General features: G+C 47.4%; 1 protein-coding gene and 1 long non-coding RNA gene across 3 annotated transcripts in view; both read right to left on the minus strand.

Annotated features, from left to right (window-relative positions):
• The window catches only part of LOC143804169 (uncharacterized), a 196,221-nt gene that overhangs the window by 31,104 nt on the left and 137,349 nt on the right, over positions 1-27,768 (minus strand). The gene's annotated exons all lie outside the window — the stretch shown is intronic.
• Positions 3,520-5,568, minus strand: LOC143809024 (uncharacterized). 2 transcript variants are annotated; one of them, XR_013222029.1, is made up of 4 exons: positions 5,369-5,568; positions 5,161-5,244; positions 4,634-5,066; positions 3,520-4,513 (listed from the first exon to the last, which is right to left on the minus strand). It is a non-coding gene; the product is annotated as an uncharacterized LOC143809024 (long non-coding RNA). The 2 variants fall into 2 exon arrangements; XR_013222028.1 differs by having other exon boundaries at positions 5,161-5,568.

Consider the following 27,768-nt stretch of genomic DNA (forward strand, 5'->3'; position numbering starts at 1 on the left):
TTGTCGTGTTTGGAGGAAAAAGAATACTGAGTTGCATCCATCAAACACCATACCTACTGTAAAGCATGGTGGTGGAAACATCATGCTTTGGGGCTGTTTCTCTGCAAAGGGGCCAGGATGACTGATCCGGGTGCATGAAAGAATGAATGGGGCCATGTATCGTGAGATTTTGAGTGCAAACCTCCTTCCATCAGCAAGGGCATTGAAGATGAAACGTGGCTGGGTCTTTCAACATGACAATGATCCAAAGTACACCGCCAGGGCAACGAAGGAGTGGCTTCGTAAGAAGCATTTCAAGGTCCTGGAGTGGCCTAGCCAGTCTCCAGATCTCAACCCTATAGAAAACCTTTGGAGGGAGTTGAAAGTCCGTGTTGCCAAGCGAAAAGCCAAAAACATCACTGCTCTAGAGGGGATCTGCATGGAGGAATGGGCCAACATACCAACAACAGTGTGTGGCAACCTTGTGAAGACTTACAGAAAACGTTTGACCTCTGTCATTGCCAACAAAGGATATATTACAAAGTATTGAGATGAAATTTTGTTTCTGACCAAATACTTATTTTCCACCAGAATATGCAAATAAAATGATAAAAAAACAGACAATGTGATTTTCTGGATTTTTTTTTCTCAGTTTGTCTCCCATAGTTGAGGTCTACCTATGATGTAAATTACAGACGCCTCTCATCTTTTTAAGTGGTGGAACTTGCACTATTGCTGACTGACTAAATACTTTTTTGCCCCACTGTATATATTCATTAGTAGAGCGGCCGTGCCCAATCAAACAGGCAGCAGTTATGATATTGGCCTGAGGGGCCGGTCTAGAAACCTGACCTCCAGACCAAAGTTATAAATTTAGGCTGCAGACAGAGAATTGTGTTCACATGATGGGGGCAGCCTGAGAAGCTGATGTGTTCCAATCTACATTCGTCCTACCCCAGGGAGCAGAAGCAACTACCAGTTAGATAACTTCTGTAAGTTTTCTCCTGTTTATTTTGATACTGTTTTGCATAAGTTGTATGTCTTTCTATTATCATATTTTTATACCTTTTTCTTATTGTAAGCACTGACCCTTTTGTTATTAAAGTATAAAACTTTAACAAGTTGAACCTTGAATGTTCTAAAAGAATCCATAGCCTAAAGGTGTGTGAGCCTTATGAGTGATAGACATATTTTCATTAGTATTATTATTAGTCCGAGACTCATCACTCGTGTATTCGATGAGTGGTGGCAGCGTGTATGAGCGGGTGTGTGGCCTGGGTCCGTGTGTGATTTATGCATTACAGTATAGGACAGAGGTTGAATGCTGGACTGAGAGTGGGGAGATAGATTAATCCTTGCAGGCACAACCCCAAGTCACGTGTGAGAGCGGGCACGTGACGAATAAGTGACACCATGGAGTAAGGGATATGTGACAGTGACAGTCCCCTAAGGGCTCATTCACACTTGTGATGCAATTGGATGAGTCCAATCTGGTAAAATAAAATTGGATTGCACTCGCCCCAATGTTTTTCTACGGGGCAGCTCACATCCACGTTTCTTTTCTCATGAAGATTCAGTGTGCGGAAACCATGCAGATACACACTGAGCAAAGCAATAGTATATGATGGAAAACAATATATAAGGCAGCAAATTACAGTAGAATGTAATCCCCATAGATACTTGCTAGTGGATTATAAATGGCAGACCACTTGGATTTTCTGACGCTCGCTCTGATACACCTTAGGCTTCTTTCACACTTCAGTTGTTTGGCGTCAGTTTGCTCCGACATCGTGACGGATCGACGGATCCGTCACAATTGTTGAGAAAACGGTTCTAACGGATCCGTTTTTGTGACGGAGAACCGTTGAAACCGTTTTTACATCCGTTGGAACCGTTTTTTGACGGATCCGTTTTTTAAAAAGGGAGGATCTGAATGTGATTGGCTACTGGAAACTACTGGAAAACTATATGTACTGTGTATTTACACCACATCTTTGAAAGGTAGAGAAAGTGGCAAAGATGGAATGGGTGCTGGCGAATATTATGAAGATATGTGCGGATTTTACTTTTGGGGCAAATCGGTTGGCAGTCATCGTTCGAGACAAGGAGGAAGAAAGACTGCGCATCCTGCGGCAGCGGCGGAAGAGAAGGCTGTGGATCCATCCCATCACAGCCCAACGCATGACCCGTGGCGTTTATTCCACATTGTACATTGAATTGAGGGAAAACCCTAGGAAATTCTTCAATTATATGAGAATGAAAGCAGAAAATTTCGAAATTTTGTTGGCCCATGTGGAGGAATCTATACGGAGACGAGACACCCAGATGCGCTTCTCCATATCACCAGCGGAGCGTCTCATGGTGACTATTCGGTAAGTTTTTTTTTTTTTTTAAATGATTCTCATTCATCAGACTTATAACTGTAATGTTGTTTTTTGAAGTTTTTATTAATTATTGTCTTTTCCTTTTGTTAACAGATTCCGTGCAACTGGAGAGTCGTTCTCATCCCTGCATTTTCAGTTTAGGCTTGGGATATCCACAATCTCAGGGATCATCAGAGAGACCTGCTGGGCATTGTGGGAGTGCTTACAAGCGGAATACATTCCAGAGCCATCACAGGAGAGGTGGCTGGAGATTGCCCACAATTCTGAAGAAATATGCCAGTTCCCAAATTGTGTCGGAGCAGTCGATGGGAAGCACATAAGGATCGTCAAACCTTCTGGCTCTGGATCAGAATTTTACAACTATAAGAAGTACTTCTCCATTATATTGATGGCCATAGCCGACGCACACTGCAAGTTCATCGCTGTGGATATCGGTGCGTATGGACGCGCAAATGACTCACAGATTTTTTAAAGTTCTCCAATGGGGCGTCGTTTGTATGGAGAGACATTTGACTTTCCACCGCCAAGACCTCTCCCTGGAACCACCGGTCCACCATTACCATTTGTGTGCGTTGGAGATGATGCCTTCCAGCTTTCACCACACTTGATAAAACCCTATGGAAGTAGTGGACTGACCCAGAGGAAGAAGATTTTTAATTACCGCTTAACCAGAGCACGAAGAGTTGTGGAATGTGCTTTTGGCATCCTAACTGCCAAATGGAGAGTGCTACTAACTGCCATTAAACTGCAGACTGAAACTGTCGATGATGTGGTGAAGGCTTGCGTGGTACTTCACAATTTTGTTTTATCAAAAGAACATGTTTCCTTGGAGGATAACGTGTCAGAAAGCACCTTGCGGGATTACCACAACACAAGTTTTCGCAGTCCAGTAGCAGTCTCCAGAATGCGGGACAATTTTGTAGACTACTTCATGTCTCCTCCAGGATCAGTTGACTGGCAGTACGAAATGGTGTAAAAAAAAATTTTTTTCACACTTGTAAAAATCCCATGCTTTTTGTTTTGTTACAAAACCTTTGGAATTTAACCTCACAGTATTGTATTGAACCGGTACCTCTTTACACCTTTTCTACTGTTACTTGTACCATAACCTTGGTGGTTTTTATTCAGTTTAAAAAAAAAAGGAAAGACAATAAAATTGTTTTTAAACCGAAAAAAGTTTTATTTATTAACACATTTATTACAGGTTCTCATAATTTGGGGTGGAGATAGTAGCGGAGGGGCTGACAGGGCGGGCCACGTCGATAGTGGGGGACAGGACATCATGGGGAGGAACAGAAGTGGAATGGCTGGTGAAAACATGAGGTTGGGCAGGGAGTTGAGGGACAGATGTGGTCTGTGGGAGGTATGGTGAAGGTGTTGGTGGGATTGGGAACGGTGAAGTTAAAGGGGAAGAATGGAAAGGGGAAGGTAGGAACTGGGAAATACTGAGGGGGGAAGGAAGGAATGGCGAAGGAGTAGAAGTAGGATGGACGGGAGGAGGATGGACGGGAGGAGGATGGACGGGAGGAGGACGGACGGGAGGATAGACGGCGGCTTGAGAGGGGAAAGGTGTTGAAACATGAAGGGTGGGTGGAGGTGCTTGGGACATCCCTGCACTAGAGCAGTGTAGCAGCCTTGCATCACATGCATCTGCAGGTCAGGAGTTAGATTTTCCATGTGCCTGAGGACCGACTGAAAAAAACAGTGTCTTGGTGATTGGTTTGCATCTGATTGCATCCTATCCAGACGACTGCTGAGTTCCAGTATGCTTTTGTTAAGCATATTGTACCCAGCAGATGTTTGCTCACCCAAAAGCTTGATGGCACTCTGGAAGGCTGCATTCAGATGCAAAAACTCAGGCGCATAGCTCCTTTCCTGACCTCTCTGGCGCTGCCGTCCTGACCCCAAAGGTGGTCTAGATGTTGCGGCAGTGTCAGAGGGGTGGGGTAAAGGGAACTCTAACTCATCACCTGCAGCTTCAAGTGACGAAGTCCGCCCTGCTGCTCCAGCGCTGGGGGCTGGGGCCGAGGGATCAAACAAAAGGGAAGGTACAGACAGAGGAGTCGACGTGGTCCCCGGTGGCGGACCCCTGAGAGATCGCTCCAGAGGGGTGCAACTCTGATGCAGGCTCCCGAGTGCTGCAGACAGTGCTGTTAAAGAAGAAAAAAAAAATTATTATCTTGATATTACAATTGCCCTTGCTGCCAAAAAAATATGAAGGTTACACATTTTAACAGTTTGACTGAAAACATGTGGTGTTGAATATTTACCTTCTGCTCAGCAGCGTCGACCGGAGGAACGACAGGGCTCTGGCATGTTTGTACCTGCTCCGGCGTCCTCTAGATCCACTCGGGGCCTGCATCTCCTTGTTAAACTGAAGCGATCCCTGAGTGACCGCCACCGCACGATAACCCTGTTACCTGGAAAGAGAAAGCAAAAATTGGTTACTATACAACACATTAAATCATGCGAACACAAGTTAATGAAGTGTGAATACTTACGCGCTAGATCCTGGGCCCCAGCTTCGAGTTCCTCCCAGTTCTCCAGAACAGCACTGCACACTTCCTCCCATAGCCGTCGGGTGACGAACTGGTCAGCATGGCGGCGGTCCGACATGTTCCACAGCGGCTCCCGACTTTGGACCGCTTGGATGAGGGTGTCCACATCAATGTCCTCCTCTTTCTCCGACTGTTCGGGAGCACGCTGTGAAGCAACAAAAAAATAAGAATAAAAAGGGAAAGATTATAACACATGAATTTTACAGTTTACTAAACACCAAACTAAAAAAGGAACTTACTCTTCGGTGACCACCGCGATTAGCATTCCGACGACTATGGGAGGTGCTCTGAGGAACTCTACGTCGAGCCCCGGATTGTGAAGACTAATAAAAAAAATAAATTAATGATGTGCTTGGATGGAGGCATATGTACTGTGTGTGGGCTGTGCTGAATGTTTGTGTTGGGTGTAGTGTGTTTTATGTGAGGATCTGTCTCTGCAAAACTTACACTATGCGCTCCCGCTCCTCTCATTTCTCCACCCTGCCCGTCTCCTTCTGGAAGCCCCTCTGCTTCAGCTTCCTGTGAAAACAGAATAAATACATATAGGGTTCAAAAACATATGTTACCAGAGATGTACCCAAAAAAAGATTTATGACATAATTGACGCCTCTCCATTATTAATCTGGCTTAATGTCACCTTACAATAGCAAGGTCGCATTAACCCTTCATTACCCCATATCCCACCGCTACAGGGAGTGGGAAGAGAGTGGCCAAGTGCCAGAATAGGCGCATCTTCCAGATGTGCCTTTTCTGGGGTGGCTGGGGGCAGATGTTTTTAGCCACGGGGGGGCCAATAACCATGGACCCTCTCCTGGCTATTAATATCTGCCCTCAGTCACTGGCTTTACCACTCTGGCGGAGAAAATTGCGTGGGAGCCCTTTATTTTAGCAGCTACAGCGCCCAAATTTTGCACATACACACTATTAACATTAGTAGTGTGGAATATGCAAAAAAAAGGGGATATGAGATGGTTTACTGTATGTAATCATGTCTCATATCCTGTCGGGTTTAGGCAGGAGAAATGAAAAGCCGGCAATTGAATTACCGACTTTTCACTAACACCGCTGCGTATTTCTCGCAAGTCACACTGCTGGTTCGTGTGGAATCCGTATTTTTCTCGCCCCCATAGACTTTCATTGGCGTATTATTTGCGCAATACGCTGACAAACGCAGCATGCTGCGATTTTGTACGGCCGTAGAACGCCGTATATTACGGATCCGTAATATACGGCTGATAGGACGAGACCCATTGAGAATCATTGTGCCGTATGTAATGCGAGTTTTACGGACGTAGTTTTTGCGCTCTTACGTCCGTAAAACTCGCATGTGTGACGCCGGCTTTAACCTTATAAAAAATTTCCCTCATTCAAAGTTGAAATACCAATACCCAAAAAAGATAATTATGGTTACCCTACAGTTACCATTTTCTAAAACCAGATAACATCTTCTAGACCAAAGGTTTGCATTCCGCATTTGTATATAGAACCTCAAACACCTATATTGAATGTAGACCCAGTTTTAAATGTATCTTGCAATCATACTACGGACAGTTTTGTGGAATTTTTATTACAATTTTTTCTTGTTTTTTCTTTTTTTTTGTTGGAAAGTAGGAGCTACACTGCTCTTTATTTTAAATACCAGTACAGTATGTTAATGTATGAAAAATAACAAAAAATGCAGAACACACATCACACGGCATTTATACACACACCACACATGTCACAGCACAGCCATTCAAAATACCAGCACAGTATGAAAAATAAAAATATGCAGGGTGGGCACACACACACACACTGGCAGAACTCATGCTGGATGGCAGTACTCACATGGCAGACTCTGGCAGGGCCTCTCTTGCTGGCAGGGCCTCTCTTGCTGGCAGGGTCTCTCTTGCTGGCAGGATCTCTGTTGCTGGCAGGGTCTCTCTTGCTGGCAGGGTCTCTCTTGCTGGCAGGGCCTCCCTTGCTGGCAGGGAATCTCTTGCTGGCAGGGTCTCTCTTGCTGGCAGGGTCTCTCTTGCTGGCAGGATCTCTGTTGCTGGCAGGGTCTCTCTTGCTGGCAGGGTCTCTCTTGCTGGCAGGGTCTCTCTTGCTGGCAGGGCCTCTCTTGCTGGCAGGGCCTCTCTTGCTGGCAGGGTCTCTCTTGCTGGCAGGGTCTCCCTTGCTGGCAGGGCCTCTCTTGCTGGCAGGGTCTCTCTTGCTGGCAGGGCCTCTCTTGCTGGCAGGGTCTCTCTTGCTGGCAGGGTCTCTCTTGCTGGCAGGGCCTCTCTTGCTGGCAGCGTCTGTCTCCCTTGCTGGCAGGGTCTCTCTTGCTGGCAGGGTCTCTCTTGCTGACAGGGCCTCTCTTGCTGGCAGGGCCTCTCTTGCTGACAGGGCCTCCCTTGCTGGCAGGGCCTCTCTTGCTGGCAGGGTCTCTCTTGCTGGCAGGGCCTCTCTTGCTGGCAGGGTCTCTCTTGCTGGCAGGGCCTCTCTTGCTGGCAGGGTCTCTCTTGCTGGCAGGATCTCTGTTGCTGGCAGGGTCTCTCTTGCTGGCAGGGTCTCTCTTGCTGGCAGGGCCTCCCTTGCTGGCAGGGCCTCTCTTGCTGGCAGGGCCTCTCTTGCTGGCAGGGTCTCTCTTGCTGGCAGGGCCTCTCTTGCTGGCAGCGTCTGTCTCCCTTGCTGGCAGGGTCTCTCTTGCTGGCAGGGTCTCTCTTGCTGACAGGGCCTCTCTTGCTGGCAGGGCCTCTCTTGCTGGCAGGATCTGTCTTGCTGGCAGGGCCTCTCTTGCTGGCAGCGTCTGTCTCCCTTGCTGGCAGGGTCTCTCTTGCTGGCAGGGTCTCTCTTGCTGGCAGGGCCTCTCTTGCTGGCAGCGCCTGTCTCTCTTGCTGGCAGGGTCTCTCTTGCTGGCAGGGTCTCTCTTGCTGGCAGGGTCTCTCTTGCTGGCAGGGCCTCTCTTGCTGGCAGGGTCTCTCTTGCTGGCAGGGTCTCTCTTGCTGGCAGGGTCTCTCTTGCTGGCAGGGTCTCCCTTGCTGGCAGGGTCTCTCTTGCTGGCAGGGCCTCTCTTGCTGGCAGGGTCTCCCTTGCTGGCAGGGTCTCTCTTGCTGGCAGGGCCTCCCTTGCTGGCAGGGTCTCTCTTGCTGGCAGGGTCTCCCTTGCTGGCAGGGTCTCTCTTGCTGGCAGGGTCTCCCTTGCTGGCAGGGTCTCTCTTGCTGGCAGGGCCTCTCTTGCTGGCAGGGTCTCTCTTGCTGGCAGGGTCTCTCTTGCTGGCAGGATCTCTCTTGCTGGCAGGGCCTCTCTTGCTGGCAGGGTCTGTCTCTCTTGCTGGTGCAGCGCCCCAGAGTCCTGGTTGTTGCAGTACTGTGGCTCTGCCACTATGGGGAGCTATGGTGCGTCTGATGGCACTGAAAGAGTTCATCGGATCAGGTATCACAGACACCAATACATTTCACAGCCGGGCCTCCGGGGGGAGCTAAGGGTTCTATTCACTAGGCCACTCCCCACCATAGTGGGTAAACTGGGGGTCAGGCAGGAAGTTAGATGAGAAAGCTGACTGGGTTGGAACCAGGCAACACCTTGTGGCAGAGGGTGTTGTGGGGGAAGATACAGTAGGGTCTCTGTCAGGGGTGGGATCCTGACAGAGGCTTGGCAACTTGAACGAACGTAATGGGACCGTGCCTGCTCAGGATAGCGGCGGTGCCCAAGGAAGGATTAGAAGCGAGATAGATTGTGCTGGATGAGAAACGAGATCAAGCAATAGGAGAATACCAGTAGGGGTCGTGTTGTAAGACCGAGGCAACACCCTACTGAGGCGCACTACCGGTGGCCGGAACGCCGAGGGAGTATTACAACATCCAGCTTCAAGCGATACTCCAAACAGCGGCAGGACAGTCAGTCTAAGGCGGGCTGTCTAACTTAAATCACCTATGCAGTCTTGGGGGGCAACTTGTGGAGAGGGGCGACTCTAGGGTCCCGGAAGAGCTCCGAGCCTACCCGTCAAACGGGTGCCGTCCCAACCAGAACACCAGGGAGGGACGGAGGATTAGCAGAACATCATCTAATCGAGTTGTGAGGGAACTTAAGAAACAGACACAACAGTTGTGGGGACTTTCTGTAAGCACAGCAGGGAAGGACCGCAACACATAGCGCTAGAAGGAAGGCACAGATTTCCACCTGCTAAGAGAACTCTGGAGGTGCCATTGGGCCGGCCGGACTTGCGCAGCCTGGTTATCCGGATTCTGGCCTGAGGACCCAGAGATCTTCAGTAAAGAGGTAAAGAGACTGCAACCTGGTGTCCTCGTTATTTACTGCACTGCACCACTACCGCTCCACCATCATCATCCGTCATACTTATCTATCCACTTCATTTACTGTGCGCCCCTCGGCAGGGTCACGGACCGGGGCCTAGCCACCGTGACAACCCCAGAGCAGAGACTCAGAGGCCCGGTACCGGGTACCCCTCGGCCCTGCGGCAGTGGGGGCGCTACACTGGCACATTGAGGAATGAGGCCCACCTATCCTGTTTATATAGTTTTGGGGTTTTCTGGGCAAAGTATCTTTTTTTTGGAGCATGCTCAATTAAAAAAACAGATTGGGGCGACGGATCCGCCAAATGACGGTTTGCGACGGATCCATCGCCCATAGGCTCCCATTCTATTAAATGACGGTCGCCACGCATCCGTAGCGAACCGCCAATTAGGCGTAGACAAAAAACGTTACAATGTCCGTCAATGTCTAGACAACGTCCGCCAAATTTGAACGGATCCGTCGCATGGCGGATGGAATGGACGACCATCCGCCACAATCCGTCGCTAATGCAAGTCTATGGGAAAATAGCGGATCCGCCCCAAAAAATGGCGGATCCGCTATTTGAGGAAAATGGCGGTTTTAGACTGACGCCAAAAGACTGAAGTGTGAAAGAGGCCTTAGGCCGGAAATCGGAGACCTGTAAGACGGGACTACAGTCCATTTTCCACCAGTTCCGAGAGCGATTTTGGCTCCACACGCCCATCTTTTTTAGAACAACGTACAGGCCGGGGCCACAGAGGAAAACGAGGAGGAGTCAGCGGATACGGATCAGAGCAACGCAGAATGGCAACCAGGTCACAGGTACTGACCTCACCAATAACATTGTCTACAACATTTCGTCACAGTGCCTCTCCCCCTCCGAATTATCGGTATTGCAGAAAGGACTAAGTTTCTGTCCGGTCCCCAGGTTTAATTCTTTTCAATTGGACCAAGACCTTAATCGTTTTTTTAGGAATATTAGACTGAAAGCACATTTTTCTAATAATAGGACTGATGTTCCAGTTGTACTAGAGTCTTCACGTTGTAAATTTACTTTGACTTCTTTAAATCTACGAACCCCCAGCTCCTTTCAGCCCCCACATTCTTACCATCCAGTGGAAACCTACATTGAGTTGGTAAGAAATGACGTTCGGCGGGTTCTAGAATCCATGGAGATCATCATGTGAGACATAATCTTACCGTTGAGGAGAAGAGAGCTTTACTGACACTGAAGGATAATAGACAGATTATAATAAAACCAGCGGACAAGGGGGGTTCAATAGTAGTCCTAGACCGGGACTATTATATGCAGGAGATTAGGACACAACTTAGGGATCTGGATACGTATCAACCTATTGCGAATAATCCGTCTTTTGATATAAGTAGAGAAATCAAAGATTTAGTGGCCCACTATGTCACAACTGGCATTATTGATACCAAGTTAGGGGAATTCTTAATAAAACAACATCCGGTTTTACCAGTATTTTATACACTCCCCAAGATTCATAAACATCCGGTGAGGCCTCCAGGTCGCCCGATAGTTGCCTCCACGGAATCCTTGTTATCTCCTTTAGCCATTACACTTGAGAAGATTCTATCCCCCCTGGTACCACTAATCAGATCCTATCTCAAAGACACAACTGCTTTCTTGACATCACTTAAGGTACCGTCACACTAGGCGATATCGCCAGCGATCCATGACGTTGCAGCGACCTGGATAGCGATATCGCTGTATTTGACACGCAGCAGCGATCTGGATCCCGCTGTGAAATTGCTGGTCGCTGCTAGAAGGTCTGCACTTTATTTGGTCGCTAGGTCGCCGTGTATCGCCGTGTTTGACAGCAAAAGCAAGGATACCAGCGATATTTTACACTGGTAACCAGGGTAAACATCGGGTTACTAAGCGCAGGGCCGCGCTTAGTAACCCGATGTTTACCCTGGTTACCAGCGTAAAAGTTAAAAAAACAAACAGTACATACTCACCAGCGCGTCCCCCAGCCTCTGCTTCCTGACACTGACTGAGCGCCGGCCCTAAACTGAAAGTGAAAGCACAGCGGTGACGTCACCGCTGTGCTGTTAGGGCCGGAGCTCAGTCAGTGTCAGGAAGCAGAGGCTGGGGGACGCGCTGGTGAGTATGTGCTGTTTGTTTTTTTAACTTTTACGCTGGTAACCAGGGTAAACATCGGGTTACTAAGCGCGGCCCTGCGCTTAGCAACCCGATGCTTACCCTGGTTACCCGGGGACCTCGGCATCGTTGGTCGCTGGAGAGCGGTCTGTGTGACAGCTCTCCAGCGACCAAACAGCGACGCTGCAGCGATCGGCATCGCTGTCGCTATCGCTGCAGCGTCGCTTAATGTGACGGTACCTTTAGAGACATACAGAACTTACCCACTAATTGTCTGTTGGTGTCCATGGATGTCAATAGTCTATACACCAGTATAGGACACAAGGATGGAATTGAGTCGGTTATGTCCTTTTTATCCCTTCATACAGACTTCTCCATTCAACAACTAAAATTCTGTAAAGATTTACTCACATTGGTATTGACCCGCAATTTCTTCATTTTTGAGGACCAGTTTTTCATACAAATGAGGGGGACTGCCATGGGGTCCAACATGGCACCCCCTTATGCCAACATTTTTATGGACAATTTTGAGTCATCCTATGTCTATACACATTCTGCCTTCATCACACACGCCATTTATTGGCGACGGTATATAGATGATGTTTTTATAATATGGACTGGTGACTTAGAGACACTTCTTAACTTTCACAGAGACCTCAATTCATGTTTACCCGGTCTTACTTTTTCATTATCTCATGATCCTGTCTCCATGAACTTTTTGGACACTAGGGTGACCATTAATGAACTTAGAGAAATTGAGACGGACCTTTTTGTAAAGTCTACAGACAGGAACAGTCTCCTGAAATATGACAGTTGCCATCCTCATCACATAAAAAGAGCTCTCCCTAAATCACAGCACGATAGGGTAGACAGGATCGTTTCTAACCCTGAGGTAGGACACATCAGACATCGGGAAATGAATGAGAAATTTCTCATGAGGGGGTATCCAGATCATGTTCTCACACGTAGTAGAGATGCTACTACATCTAACAGACTTTCTCAAACCCCTAGGATGGCTTTTGTCAGTACCTTTCATCCCTTAAACCACCTTTTTAACAAATGTGTCCTCCAACATTGGGATATTTTGAAAAAAGCGTACCCACAGGTAAAGGAATTCGAATCCCAACCAATAATGTGCAGCAAACGCTGCTCCAATATTAAAGACCATTTGGTTCGAGCAGATGTTGGACCTAGTCACAAGGTTCCAGTACAAACGGTTATGTCTGTACCCCGCAATGGCACGTTCCCTTGTTTAAGTTGCAATCAGTGCTCCAATGTGTTGAAGGGCGAGTCTTTTACACATCCACGTTCGGGGAAGAGATTTCCCATCAGGGGTCAGTTCACCTGTAATTCATCTTACGTGGTGTATTTGATAAAATGTCCATGCGGTCTCGGATATGTTGGGGAAACTACCCAGCATATCCGAGACCGAATCTCTAAGCATAAATCCACTATTAGGTGCGGTAGGACCCTTTTGCCTGTTCCTGCCCACTTTATACAAAATAAACATAGTGTGGCCCAACTCAGGTTTCAGGTCATTGACCTTGTACCTGTTTCTAGGAGAGGTGGTGATAGGATAAAGAAATTGAAGGAACGGGAATCCTATTGGATTCATACGTTGCAGACTTTATCCCCGTATGGTCTGAACAGAGAATACGAGGTCTCTTATTAGCAAGTGTCTTACAGGGTATTCTTTCTCTTTGATATGTGAAATGTCCATAGGCATATATGATTAACCATTTGTGTACATTTCTGTCATGATATACAGTCTACCTCTCTCTCTCTGTATTTTACCTCTCTCTAGGGACAACTGGCCTCCATCATGTTGTATATAGTCCATTTATTATAGTCCACTGCGGTTTTCTTAATTAGTTAAGAACTTTCCATGACACAATTACAATACATCATATGTAAGTGTTGGCTGGTAGACCTGTAGGGTATTATTATTATTGCATTGACTTTATGACTATCCTTTTCCCCTTTTCTGTTTTGTTACAGCCTTCGGGTGGAAATTAGCGTCCGGACACGGTCTCTCCTACGCAGACGCACTCCTCCGGCTCCCATCGGCTGTTCGGCTTTTTCCGTCACACGGCCGTCACTTGCACTCTCACCCGGAAGTACTTTTATGAGCACGCGCTTAAGCACAGGATAAAATGCCGGCCGCACATCGGACACGCAATGCCTGCAGTTCAGCGGTTCCCCCTTCACGGGCTTTAGCATGTACACGGCGTCTCCACAAGATTAAGGTAATCGATGGACCTGATCTTTGCAAGCGCGGCGCATTATGTTGCATTTTGTTGCATTTCTTTGCATTTTTTACATTTTTTGCATTTTTTGCATTTGCCATATTCAGACTTAATGTGTACTCTGTTCCCACAGTGGGTTTCCCTATCCAGCTACCCATAGATTGCAAGTATGCGGACTCTGTCCTCTTTATTACTTACTTATTATTTATTTTTTATTATTGTGCAGTACTTCTCATCAGCATTTCACTTCATGTCTCCACATAGAAGGGTACTCTATTGGTCTGTAGGCCATGGGATTGGATACTAATTGATGTTACGATGGTATTTGATACAGTCACACTTTGATATATAGTCACATGGATAGCGTCTTCTACCTAGTTTTTTCTCCAAAGATGACTAGTCAAACTAGTTCACAGATATATTGACTTTGAATAAACACTTATTGTGCGATGCTACTCCCAAATTTATATACAGTATGAAATCATTGTCTTATGACATTTGGAAGGTGAAACCTGTGAAACTAACAAAAAAAGGAGAGCATGTTCTATTACTTTATATGTCTTATGTTATGTTCACTTTTATTATTGTTTTGACATATATGTTTTACATGTGTTGCAGAGGGACCTTAGTTCTCTTGAAAAAGGCTTTGTAGCCGAAACGTTGAGACACAAGGACAATGAGACGTTAAGCATTTATTACTTCATATGGATTGTGAAAATAACAATTTTGGGAGATCCCTTTTGCTGTGTTTAAGATGAACTAATTTTCTTATTTTTTTGGAAATTCACCATATTCTTTTTGCAATAAAAAATGATTGAGGAATGAGAAGTTTCTCTAGTATCTAGTAGTGTGCCGGAGTTTTTGTATAGTATTAGGCCGGTTTCACACTTGCGTTTTGATCTGCAAAAAAAAAACGCATGTGGTGAAAAAATGCATGTAAACGCGGCAAAACGTCGCGTTTTTTAGACGCATGCGTTTTTCCATGCAGAAAAAAAAACGTGGCGTTTTGCCGTGTTTACATGCGTTTTTTCCTGCGTTTGCGTTTTTTACACGCATGCTGAGAAGTGTGTGACAGCTGCCAATCATCAAAATCAACTAGAAAACCCACTATAAACAGAAATAGCTAGGGTTAGGGTTAGGGTTATTGATAGGGTTAGGATCCCTAGGGTTAGGTGTCATGATTCTCAATGGCGAGAGAACATAGCCCAGCATATATGAGAACTAGCTCTTGGAAGATGGAAACTATACTGACCATGAACTAAACCTGCCGCACAACTAGAAGTGGCCGGGTAGCATGCCTACGTTTTTTTATCCCTAGATGCCCAGCGCCAGCCGGAGAACTACCTAATCCTAGCAGAGGAAAAGACAGTCCTGGCTCACCTCTAGAGAAATTTTCCCAAAAGGCAGACAGAGGCCCCCACATATATTGGCGGTGAATTTAGATGAAATGACAAACGTAGTATGAAAATAGGTTTAGCAAAAATCGAGGTCCACTTACTAGATAGAAAGAAGACAGAAAGGGCACTTTCATGGTCAGCAGAAAACCCTATCAAAACACCATCCAGAAATTACTTTAAGACTCTAGCATTAACTCATAACACCAGAGTGGCAATTTCCGCTCACAAGAGCTTTCCAGACACAGTAACGAAACAGCAGCTGTGAACAGGAACAAAATGCAAAAACATACAAGGACAAAAGTCCAACTTAGCTGGGAGTTGTCTAGTAGCAGGAACATGCACAGAAAGGCTTCTGATTACATTGTTGACCGGCATGAAACTGACAGAGGAGCAAGGTTATATAGCGACTCCCACATCCTGATAGGAGCAGGTGAACAGAGGGGATGATGCACACAAGTACAATTCCACAAGTGGCCACCGGGGGAGCCCAGAATCCAATTTCACAACAGTACCCCCCCCTCAAGGAGGGGGCACCGAACCCTCACCAGAACCACCAGGGCGATCAGGATGAGCCCTATGAAAGGCACGGACAAGATCGGAGGCATGAACATCAGAGGAAGTGACCCAAGAATTATCCTCCTGACCGTATCCCTTCCATTTGACCAGATACTGGAGTTTCCGTCTGGAAACACGAGAGTCCAAGATCTTTTCCACAACGTACTCCAACTCACCCTCAACCAACACCGGAGCAGGAGGCTCAACGGAAGGCACAGCCGGTACCTCATACCTGCGCAACAATGACCGATGAAAAACATTATGAATCGAAAAGGATGCAGGGAGGTCCAAACGGAAGGACACAGGGTTAAGAATCTCCAATATCTTGTACGGGCCGATGAACCGAGGCTTAAACTTAGGAGAAGAAACCCTCATAGGGACAAAACGAGAAGACAACCACACCAAGTCCCCAACACAAAGCCGAGGACCAACACGACGACGGCGGTTGGCAAAAAGCTGAGTCTTCTCCTGGGACAACTTCAAATTGTCCACCACCTGCCCCCAAATCTGATGCAACCTCTCCACCACAGCATCCACTCCAGGACAATCCGAAGATTCCACTTGACCGGAGGAAAATCGAGGATGAAACCCCGAATTACAGAAAAACGGGGACACCAAGGTGGCAGAGCTGGCCCGATTATTGAGGGCGAACTCCGCCAAAGGCAAAAAAGCAACCCAATCATCCTGATCCGCAGACACAAAACACCTCAAATATGTCTCCAAGGTCTGATTAGTCCGCTCGGTCTGGCCATTAGTCTGAGGATGGAAAGCAGACGAAAAAGACAAATCTATGCCCATCCTAGCACAGAATGCCCGCCAAAATCTAGACACGAATTGGGTCCCTCTGTCAGAAACGATATTCTCCGGAATACCATGCAAACGAACAACATTTTGAAAAAACAGAGGAACCAACTCGGAAGAAGAAGGCAACTTAGGCAAGGGAACCAGATGGACCATCTTAGAGAAACGGTCACACACCACCCAGATGACAGACATCTTATGAGAAACAGGCAGATCCGAAATAAAATCCATCGAGATGTGCGTCCAAGGCCTCTTCGGGATAGGCAAGGGTAACAACAATCCACTAGCCCGAGAACAACAAGGCTTGGCCCGAGCACAAACGTCACAAGACTGCACAAAGCCTCGCACATCTCGTGACAGGGAAGGCCACCAGAAGGACCTTGCCACCAAATCCCTGGTACCAAAGATTCCAGGATGACCTGCCAACGCAGAAGAATGAACCTCAGAGATGACTCTACTGGTCCAATCATCAGGAACAAACAGTCTACCAGGTGGGCAACGATCAGGTCTATCCGCCTGAAACTCCTGCAAGGCCCGCCGCAGGTCTGGAGAAACGGCAGACAATATCACTCCATCTTTAAGGATACCTGTGGGCTCAGAATTACCAGGGGAGTCAGGCTCAAAACTCCTAGAAAGGGCATCCGCCTTAACATTCTTAGAACCCGGTAGGTAAGACACCACAAAATTAAACCGAGAGAAAAACAACGACCAGCGCGCCTGTCTAGGATTCAGGCGCCTGGCAGACTCAAGGTAAATTAAATTTTTGTGGTCAGTCAATACCACCACCTGATGTCTGGCCCCCTCAAGCCAGTGACGCCACTCCTCAAAAGCCCACTTCATGGCCAAAAGCTCCCGATTCCCAATATCATAATTCCGCTCGGCGGGCGAAAATTTACGGGAAAAAAAGGCACAAGGTCTCATCACGGAGCAGTCGGAACTTCTCTGCGACAACACCGCCCCAGCTCCGATTTCAGAAGCGTCGACCTCAACCTGAAAAGGAAGAGCAACATCAGGCTGACGCAACACTGGGGCGGAAGAAAAGCGGCGCTTGAGCTCCCGAAAGGCCTCCACAGCATCAGGGGACCAATCAGCAACATCAGCACCCTTCTTAGTCAAATCAGTCAATGGTTTTACAACATCAGAAAAACCAGCAATAAATCGACGATAAAAGTTAGCAAAGCCCAAAAATTTCTGAAGACTCTTAAGAGAAGAGGGTTGCGTCCAATCACCAATAGCCTGAACCTTGACAGGATCCATCTCGATGGAAGAGGGGGAAAAAATGTATCCCAAGAAGGAAATCTTTTGAACCCCAAAAACACACTTAGAACCCTTCACACACAAGGAATTAGACCGCAAAACCTGAAAAACCCTCCTGACCTGCTGGACATGAGAGTCCCAGTCATCCGAAAAAATCAGAATATCATCCAGATACACAATCATAAATTTGTCCAAATAATCGCAGAAAATGTCATGCATAAAGGACTGGAAGACTGAAGGGGCATTTGAAAGACCAAAAGGCATCACCAAATACTCAAAATGGCCCTCGGGCGTATTAAATGCGGTTTTCCACTCATCCCCCTGCTTGATTCGCACCAAATTATACGCCCCACGGAGATCAATCTTAGAGAACCACTTGGCCCCCTTTATACGAGCAAACAAATCAGTAAGCAGTGGTAACGGATATTGATATTTAACCGTGATTTTATTCAAAAGTCGATAATCAATACACGGCCTCAAAGAGCCGTCTTTCTTAGACACAAAGAAAAAACCGGCTCCTGTCATGATTCTCAATGGCGAGAGAACATAGCCCAGCATATATGAGAACTAGCTCTTGGAAGATGGAAACTATACTGACCATGAACTAAACCTGCCGCACAACTAGAAGTGGCCGGGTAGCATGCCTACGTTTTTTTATCCCTAGATGCCCAGCGCCAGCCGGAGAACTACCTAATCCTAGCAGAGGAAAAGACAGTCCTGGCTCACCTCTAGAGAAATTTTCCCAAAAGGCAGACAGAGGCCCCCACATATATTGGCGGTGATTTTAGATGAAATGACAAACGTAGTATGAAAATAGGTTTAGCAAAAATCGAGGTCCGCTTACTAGATAGAAAGAAGACAGAAAGGGCACTTTCATGGTCAGCAGAAAACCCTATCAAAACACCATCCAGAAATGACTTTAAGACTCTAGCATTAACTCATAACACCAGAGTGGCAATTTCCGCTCACAAGAGCTTTCCAGACACAGTAACGAAACAGCAGCTGTGAACAGGAACAAAATGCAAAAACACACAAGGACAAAAGTCCAACTTAGCTGGGAGTTGTCTAGTAGCAGGAACATGCACAGAAAGGCTTCTGATTACATTGTTGACCGGCATGAAACTGACAGAGGAGCAAGGTTATATAGCGACTCCCACATCCTGATAGGAGCAGGTGAACAGAGGGGATGATGCACACAAGTACAATTCCACAAGTGGCCACCGGGGGAGCCCAGAATCCAATTTCACAACAGTACCCCCCCCTCAAGGAGGGGGCACCGAACCCTCACCAGAACCACCAGGGCGATCAGGATGAGCCCTATGAAAGGCACGGACAAGATCGGAGGCATGAACATCAGAGGCAGTGACCCAAGAATTATCCTCCTGACCGTATCCCTTCCATTTGACCAGATACTGGAGTTTCCGTCTGGAAACACGAGAGTCCAAGATCTTTTCCACAACGTACTCCAACTCACCCTCAACCAACACCGGAGCAGGAGGCTCAACGGAAGGCACAGCCGGTACCTCATACCTGCGCAACAATGACCGATGAAAAACATTATGAATCGAAAAGGATGCAGGGAGGTCCAAACGGAAGGACACAGGGTTAAGAATCTCCAATATCTTGTACGGGCCGATGAACCGAGGCTTAAACTTAGGAGAAGAAACCCTCATAGGGACAAAACGAGAAGACAACCACACCAAGTCCCCAACACAAAGCCGAGGACCAACACGACGACGGCGGTTGGCAAAAAGCTGAGTCTTCTCCTGGGACAACTTCAAATTGTCCACCACCTGCCCCCAAATCTGATGCAACCTCTCCACCACAGCATCCACTCCAGGACAATCCAAAGATTCCACTTGACCGGAGGAAAATCGAGGATGAAACCCCGAATTACAGAAAAACGGGGACACCAAGGTGGCAGAGCTGGCCCGATTATTGAGGGCGAACTCCGCCAAAGGCAAAAAAGCAACCCAATCATCCTGATCCGCAGACACAAAACACCTCAAATATGTCTCCAAGGTCTGATTAGTCCGCTCGGTCTGGCCATTAGTCTGAGGATGGAAAGCAGACGAAAAAGACAAATCTATGCCCATCCTAGCACAGAATGCCCGCCAAAATCTAGACACGAATTGGGTCCCTCTGTCAGAAACGATATTCTCCGGAATACCATGCAAACGAACAACATTTTGAAAAAACAGAGGAACCAACTCGGAAGAAGAAGGCAACTTAGGCAAGGGAACCAGATGGACCATCTTAGAGAAACGGTCACACACCACCCAGATGACAGACATCTTATGAGAAACAGGCAGATCCGAAATAAAATCCATCGAGATGTGCGTCCAAGGCCTCTTCGGGATAGGCAAGGGTAACAACAATCCACTAGCCCGAGAACAACAAGGCTTGGCCCGAGCACAAACGTCACAAGACTGCACAAAGCCTCGCACATCTCGTGACAGGGAAGGCCACCAGAAGGACCTTGCCACCAAATCCCTGGTACCAAAGATTCCAGGATGACCTGCCAACGCAGAAGAATGAACCTCAGAGATGACTCTACTGGTCCAATCATCAGGAACAAACAGTCTACCAGGTGGGCAACGATCAGGTCTATCCGCCTGAAACTCCTGCAAGGCCCGCCGCAGGTCTGGAGAAACGGCAGACAATATCACTCCATCTTTAAGGATACCTGTGGGCTCAGAATTACCAGGGGAGTCAGGCTCAAAACTCCTAGAAAGGGCATCCGCCTTAACATTCTTAGAACCCGGTAGGTAAGACACCACAAAATTAAACCGAGAGAAAAACAACGACCAGCGCGCCTGTCTAGGATTCAGGCGCCTGGCAGACTCAAGGTAAATTAAATTTTTGTGGTCAGTCAATACCACCACCTGATGTCTGGCCCCCTCAAGCCAGTGACGCCACTCCTCAAAAGCCCACTTCATGGCCAAAAGCTCCCGATTCCCAATATCATAATTCCGCTCGGCGGGCGAAAATTTACGGGAAAAAAAGGCACAAGGTCTCATCACGGAGCAGTCGGAACTTCTCTGCGACAACACCGCCCCAGCTCCGATTTCAGAAGCGTCGACCTCAACCTGAAAAGGAAGAGCAACATCAGGCTGACGCAACACTGGGGCGGAAGAAAAGCGGCGCTTGAGCTCCCGAAAGGCCTCCACAGCATCAGGGGACCAATCAGCAACATCAGCACCCTTCTTAGTCAAATCAGTCAATGGTTTTACAACATCAGAAAAACCAGCAATAAATCGACGATAAAAGTTAGCAAAGCCCAAAAATTTCTGAAGACTCTTAAGAGAAGAGGGTTGCGTCCAATCACCAATAGCCTGAACCTTGACAGGATCCATCTCGATGGAAGAGGGGGAAAAAATGTATCCCAAGAAGGAAATCTTTTGAACCCCAAAAACACACTTAGAACCCTTCACACACAAGGAATTAGACCGCAAAACCTGAAAAACCCTCCTGACCTGCTGGACATGAGAGTCCCAGTCATCCGAAAAAATCAGAATATCATCCAGATACACAATCATAAATTTGTCCAAATAATCGCAGAAAATGTCATGCATAAAGGACTGGAAGACTGAAGGGGCATTTGAAAGACCAAAAGGCATCACCAAATACTCAAAATGGCCCTCGGGCGTATTAAATGCGGTTTTCCACTCATCCCCCTGCTTGATTCGCACCAAATTATACGCCCCACGGAGATCAATCTTAGAGAACCACTTGGCCCCCTTTATACGAGCAAACAAATCAGTAAGCAGTGGTAACGGATATTGATATTTAACCGTGATTTTATTCAAAAGTCGATAATCAATACACGGCCTCAAAGAGCCGTCTTTCTTAGACACAAAGAAAAAACCGGCTCCTGTCATGATTCTCAATGGCGAGAGAACATAGCCCAGCATATATGAGAACTAGCTCTTGGAAGATGGAAACTATACTGACCATGAACTAAACCTGCCGCACAACTAGAAGTGGCCGGGTAGCATGCCTACGTTTTTTTATCCCTAGATGCCCAGCGCCAGCCGGAGAACTACCTAATCCTAGCAGAGGAAAAGACAGTCCTGGCTCACCTCTAGAGAAATTTTCCCAAAAGGCAGACAGAGGCCCCCACATATATTGGCGGTGATTTTAGATGAAATGACAAACGTAGTATGAAAATAGGTTTAGCAAAAATCGAGGTCCGCTTACTAGATAGAAAGAAGACAGAAAGGGCACTTTCATGGTCAGCAGAAAACCCTATCAAAACACCATCCAGAAATGACTTTAAGACTCTAGCATTAACTCATAACACCAGAGTGGCAATTTCCGCTCACAAGAGCTTTCCAGACACAGTAACGAAACAGCAGCTGTGAACAGGAACAAAATGCAAAAACACACAAGGACAAAAGTCCAACTTAGCTGGGAGTTGTCTAGTAGCAGGAACATGCACAGAAAGGCTTCTGATTACATTGTTGACCGGCATGAAACTGACAGAGGAGCAAGGTTATATAGCGACTCCCACATCCTGATAGGAGCAGGTGAACAGAGGGGATGATGCACACAAGTACAATTCCACAAGTGGCCACCGGGGGAGCCCAGAATCCAATTTCACAACAGTACCCCCCCCTCAAGGAGGGGGCACCGAACCCTCACCAGAACCACCAGGGCGATCAGGATGAGCCCTATGAAAGGCACGGACAAGATCGGAGGCATGAACATCAGAGGCAGTGACCCAAGAATTATCCTCCTGACCGTATCCCTTCCATTTGACCAGATACTGGAGTTTCCGTCTGGAAACACGAGAGTCCAAGATCTTTTCCACAACGTACTCCAACTCACCCTCAACCAACACCGGAGCAGGAGGCTCAACGGAAGGCACAGCCGGTACCTCATACCTGCGCAACAATGACCGATGAAAAACATTATGAATCGAAAAGGATGCAGGGAGGTCCAAACGGAAGGACACAGGGTTAAGAATCTCCAATATCTTGTACGGGCCGATGAACCGAGGCTTAAACTTAGGAGAAGAAACCCTCATAGGGACAAAACGAGAAGACAACCACACCAAGTCCCCAACACAAAGCCGAGGACCAACACGACGACGGCGGTTGGCAAAAAGCTGAGTCTTCTCCTGGGACAACTTCAAATTGTCCACCACCTGCCCCCAAATCTGATGCAACCTCTCCACCACAGCATCCACTCCAGGACAATCCAAAGATTCCACTTGACCGGAGGAAAATCGAGGATGAAACCCCGAATTACAGAAAAACGGGGACACCAAGGTGGCAGAGCTGGCCCGATTATTGAGGGCGAACTCCGCCAAAGGCAAAAAAGCAACCCAATCATCCTGATCCGCAGACACAAAACACCTCAAATATGTCTCCAAGGTCTGATTAGTCCGCTCGGTCTGGCCATTAGTCTGAGGATGGAAAGCAGACGAAAAAGACAAATCTATGCCCATCCTAGCACAGAATGCCCGCCAAAATCTAGACACGAATTGGGTCCCTCTGTCAGAAACGATATTCTCCGGAATACCATGCAAACGAACAACATTTTGAAAAAACAGAGGAACCAACTCGGAAGAAGAAGGCAACTTAGGCAAGGGAACCAGATGGACCATCTTAGAGAAACGGTCACACACCACCCAGATGACAGACATCTTATGAGAAACAGGCAGATCCGAAATAAAATCCATCGAGATGTGCGTCCAAGGCCTCTTCGGGATAGGCAAGGGTAACAACAATCCACTAGCCCGAGAACAACAAGGCTTGGCCCGAGCACAAACGTCACAAGACTGCACAAAGCCTCGCACATCTCGTGACAGGGAAGGCCACCAGAAGGACCTTGCCACCAAATCCCTGGTACCAAAGATTCCAGGATGACCTGCCAACGCAGAAGAATGAACCTCAGAGATGACTCTACTGGTCCAATCATCAGGAACAAACAGTCTACCAGGTGGGCAACGATCAGGTCTATCCGCCTGAAACTCCTGCAAGGCCCGCCGCAGGTCTGGAGAAACGGCAGACAATATCACTCCATCTTTAAGGATACCTGTGGGCTCAGAATTACCAGGGGAGTCAGGCTCAAAACTCCTAGAAAGGGCATCCGCCTTAACATTCTTAGAACCCGGTAGGTAAGACACCACAAAATTAAACCGAGAGAAAAACAACGACCAGCGCGCCTGTCTAGGATTCAGGCGCCTGGCAGACTCAAGGTAAATTAAATTTTTGTGGTCAGTCAATACCACCACCTGATGTCTGGCCCCCTCAAGCCAGTGACGCCACTCCTCAAAAGCCCACTTCATGGCCAAAAGCTCCCGATTCCCAATATCATAATTCCGCTCGGCGGGCGAAAATTTACGGGAAAAAAAGGCACAAGGTCTCATCACGGAGCAGTCGGAACTTCTCTGCGACAACACCGCCCCAGCTCCGATTTCAGAAGCGTCGACCTCAACCTGAAAAGGAAGAGCAACATCAGGCTGACGCAACACTGGGGCGGAAGAAAAGCGGCGCTTGAGCTCCCGAAAGGCCTCCACAGCATCAGGGGACCAATCAGCAACATCAGCACCCTTCTTAGTCAAATCAGTCAATGGTTTTACAACATCAGAAAAACCAGCAATAAATCGACGATAAAAGTTAGCAAAGCCCAAAAATTTCTGAAGACTCTTAAGAGAAGAGGGTTGCGTCCAATCACCAATAGCCTGAACCTTGACAGGATCCATCTCGATGGAAGAGGGGGAAAAAATGTATCCCAAGAAGGAAATCTTTTGAACCCCAAAAACACACTTAGAACCCTTCACACACAAGGAATTAGACCGCAAAACCTGAAAAACCCTCCTGACCTGCTGGACATGAGAGTCCCAGTCATCCGAAAAAATCAGAATATCATCCAGATACACAATCATAAATTTGTCCAAATAATCGCAGAAAATGTCATGCATAAAGGACTGGAAGACTGAAGGGGCATTTGAAAGACCAAAAGGCATCACCAAATACTCAAAATGGCCCTCGGGCGTATTAAATGCGGTTTTCCACTCATCCCCCTGCTTGATTCGCACCAAATTATACGCCCCACGGAGATCAATCTTAGAGAACCACTTGGCCCCCTTTATACGAGCAAACAAATCAGTAAGCAGTGGTAACGGATATTGATATTTAACCGTGATTTTATTCAAAAGTCGATAATCAATACACGGCCTCAAAGAGCCGTCTTTCTTAGACACAAAGAAAAAACCGGCTCCTGTCATGATTCTCAATGGCGAGAGAACATAGCCCAGCATATATGAGAACTAGCTCTTGGAAGATGGAAACTATACTGACCATGAACTAAACCTGCCGCACAACTAGAAGTGGCCGGGTAGCATGCCTACGTTTTTTTATCCCTAGATGCCCAGCGCCAGCCGGAGAACTACCTAATCCTAGCAGAGGAAAAGACAGTCCTGGCTCACCTCTAGAGAAATTTTCCCAAAAGGCAGACAGAGGCCCCCACATATATTGGCGGTGATTTTAGATGAAATGACAAACGTAGTATGAAAATAGGTTTAGCAAAAATCGAGGTCCGCTTACTAGATAGAAAGAAGACAGAAAGGGCACTTTCATGGTCAGCAGAAAACCCTATCAAAACACCATCCAGAAATGACTTTAAGACTCTAGCATTAACTCATAACACCAGAGTGGCAATTTCCGCTCACAAGAGCTTTCCAGACACAGTAACGAAACAGCAGCTGTGAACAGGAACAAAATGCAAAAACACACAAGGACAAAAGTCCAACTTAGCTGGGAGTTGTCTAGTAGCAGGAACATGCACAGAAAGGCTTCTGATTACATTGTTGACCGGCATGAAACTGACAGAGGAGCAAGGTTATATAGCGACTCCCACATCCTGATAGGAGCAGGTGAACAGAGGGGATGATGCACACAAGTACAATTCCACAAGTGGCCACCGGGGGAGCCCAGAATCCAATTTCACAACAGTACCCCCCCCTCAAGGAGGGGGCACCGAACCCTCACCAGAACCACCAGGGCGATCAGGATGAGCCCTATGAAAGGCACGGACAAGATCGGAGGCATGAACATCAGAGGCAGTGACCCAAGAATTATCCTCCTGACCGTATCCCTTCCATTTGACCAGATACTGGAGTTTCCGTCTGGAAACACGAGAGTCCAAGATCTTTTCCACAACGTACTCCAACTCACCCTCAACCAACACCGGAGCAGGAGGCTCAACGGAAGGCACAGCCGGTACCTCATACCTGCGCAACAATGACCGATGAAAAACATTATGAATCGAAAAGGATGCAGGGAGGTCCAAACGGAAGGACACAGGGTTAAGAATCTCCAATATCTTGTACGGGCCGATGAACCGAGGCTTAAACTTAGGAGAAGAAACCCTCATAGGGACAAAACGAGAAGACAACCACACCAAGTCCCCAACACAAAGCCGAGGACCAACACGACGACGGCGGTTGGCAAAAAGCTGAGTCTTCTCCTGGGACAACTTCAAATTGTCCACCACCTGCCCCCAAATCTGATGCAACCTCTCCACCACAGCATCCACTCCAGGACAATCCAAAGATTCCACTTGACCGGAGGAAAATCGAGGATGAAACCCCGAATTACAGAAAAACGGGGACACCAAGGTGGCAGAGCTGGCCCGATTATTGAGGGCGAACTCCGCCAAAGGCAAAAAAGCAACCCAATCATCCTGATCCGCAGACACAAAACACCTCAAATATGTCTCCAAGGTCTGATTAGTCCGCTCGGTCTGGCCATTAGTCTGAGGATGGAAAGCAGACGAAAAAGACAAATCTATGCCCATCCTAGCACAGAATGCCCGCCAAAATCTAGACACGAATTGGGTCCCTCTGTCAGAAACGATATTCTCCGGAATACCATGCAAACGAACAACATTTTGAAAAAACAGAGGAACCAACTCGGAAGAAGAAGGCAACTTAGGCAAGGGAACCAGATGGACCATCTTAGAGAAACGGTCACACACCACCCAGATGACAGACATCTTATGAGAAACAGGCAGATCCGAAATAAAATCCATCGAGATGTGCGTCCAAGGCCTCTTCGGGATAGGCAAGGGTAACAACAATCCACTAGCCCGAGAACAACAAGGCTTGGCCCGAGCACAAACGTCACAAGACTGCACAAAGCCTCGCACATCTCGTGACAGGGAAGGCCACCAGAAGGACCTTGCCACCAAATCCCTGGTACCAAAGATTCCAGGATGACCTGCCAACGCAGAAGAATGAACCTCAGAGATGACTCTACTGGTCCAATCATCAGGAACAAACAGTCTACCAGGTGGGCAACGATCAGGTCTATCCGCCTGAAACTCCTGCAAGGCCCGCCGCAGGTCTGGAGAAACGGCAGACAATATCACTCCATCTTTAAGGATACCTGTGGGCTCAGAATTACCAGGGGAGTCAGGCTCAAAACTCCTAGAAAGGGCATCCGCCTTAACATTCTTAGAACCCGGTAGGTAAGACACCACAAAATTAAACCGAGAGAAAAACAACGACCAGCGCGCCTGTCTAGGATTCAGGCGCCTGGCAGACTCAAGGTAAATTAAATTTTTGTGGTCAGTCAATACCACCACCTGATGTCTGGCCCCCTCAAGCCAGTGACGCCACTCCTCAAAAGCCCACTTCATGGCCAAAAGCTCCCGATTCCCAATATCATAATTCCGCTCGGCGGGCGAAAATTTACGGGAAAAAAAGGCACAAGGTCTCATCACGGAGCAGTCGGAACTTCTCTGCGACAACACCGCCCCAGCTCCGATTTCAGAAGCGTCGACCTCAACCTGAAAAGGAAGAGCAACATCAGGCTGACGCAACACTGGGGCGGAAGAAAAGCGGCGCTTGAGCTCCCGAAAGGCCTCCACAGCATCAGGGGACCAATCAGCAACATCAGCACCCTTCTTAGTCAAATCAGTCAATGGTTTTACAACATCAGAAAAACCAGCAATAAATCGACGATAAAAGTTAGCAAAGCCCAAAAATTTCTGAAGACTCTTAAGAGAAGAGGGTTGCGTCCAATCACCAATAGCCTGAACCTTGACAGGATCCATCTCGATGGAAGAGGGGGAAAAAATGTATCCCAAGAAGGAAATCTTTTGAACCCCAAAAACACACTTAGAACCCTTCACACACAAGGAATTAGACCGCAAAACCTGAAAAACCCTCCTGACCTGCTGGACATGAGAGTC

Source organism: Ranitomeya variabilis, chromosome 2 (assembly GCF_051348905.1).
Source record: "Ranitomeya variabilis isolate aRanVar5 chromosome 2, aRanVar5.hap1, whole genome shotgun sequence".
In the NCBI taxonomy this organism is placed as follows: Eukaryota; Metazoa; Chordata; class Amphibia; order Anura; family Dendrobatidae; genus Ranitomeya; species Ranitomeya variabilis.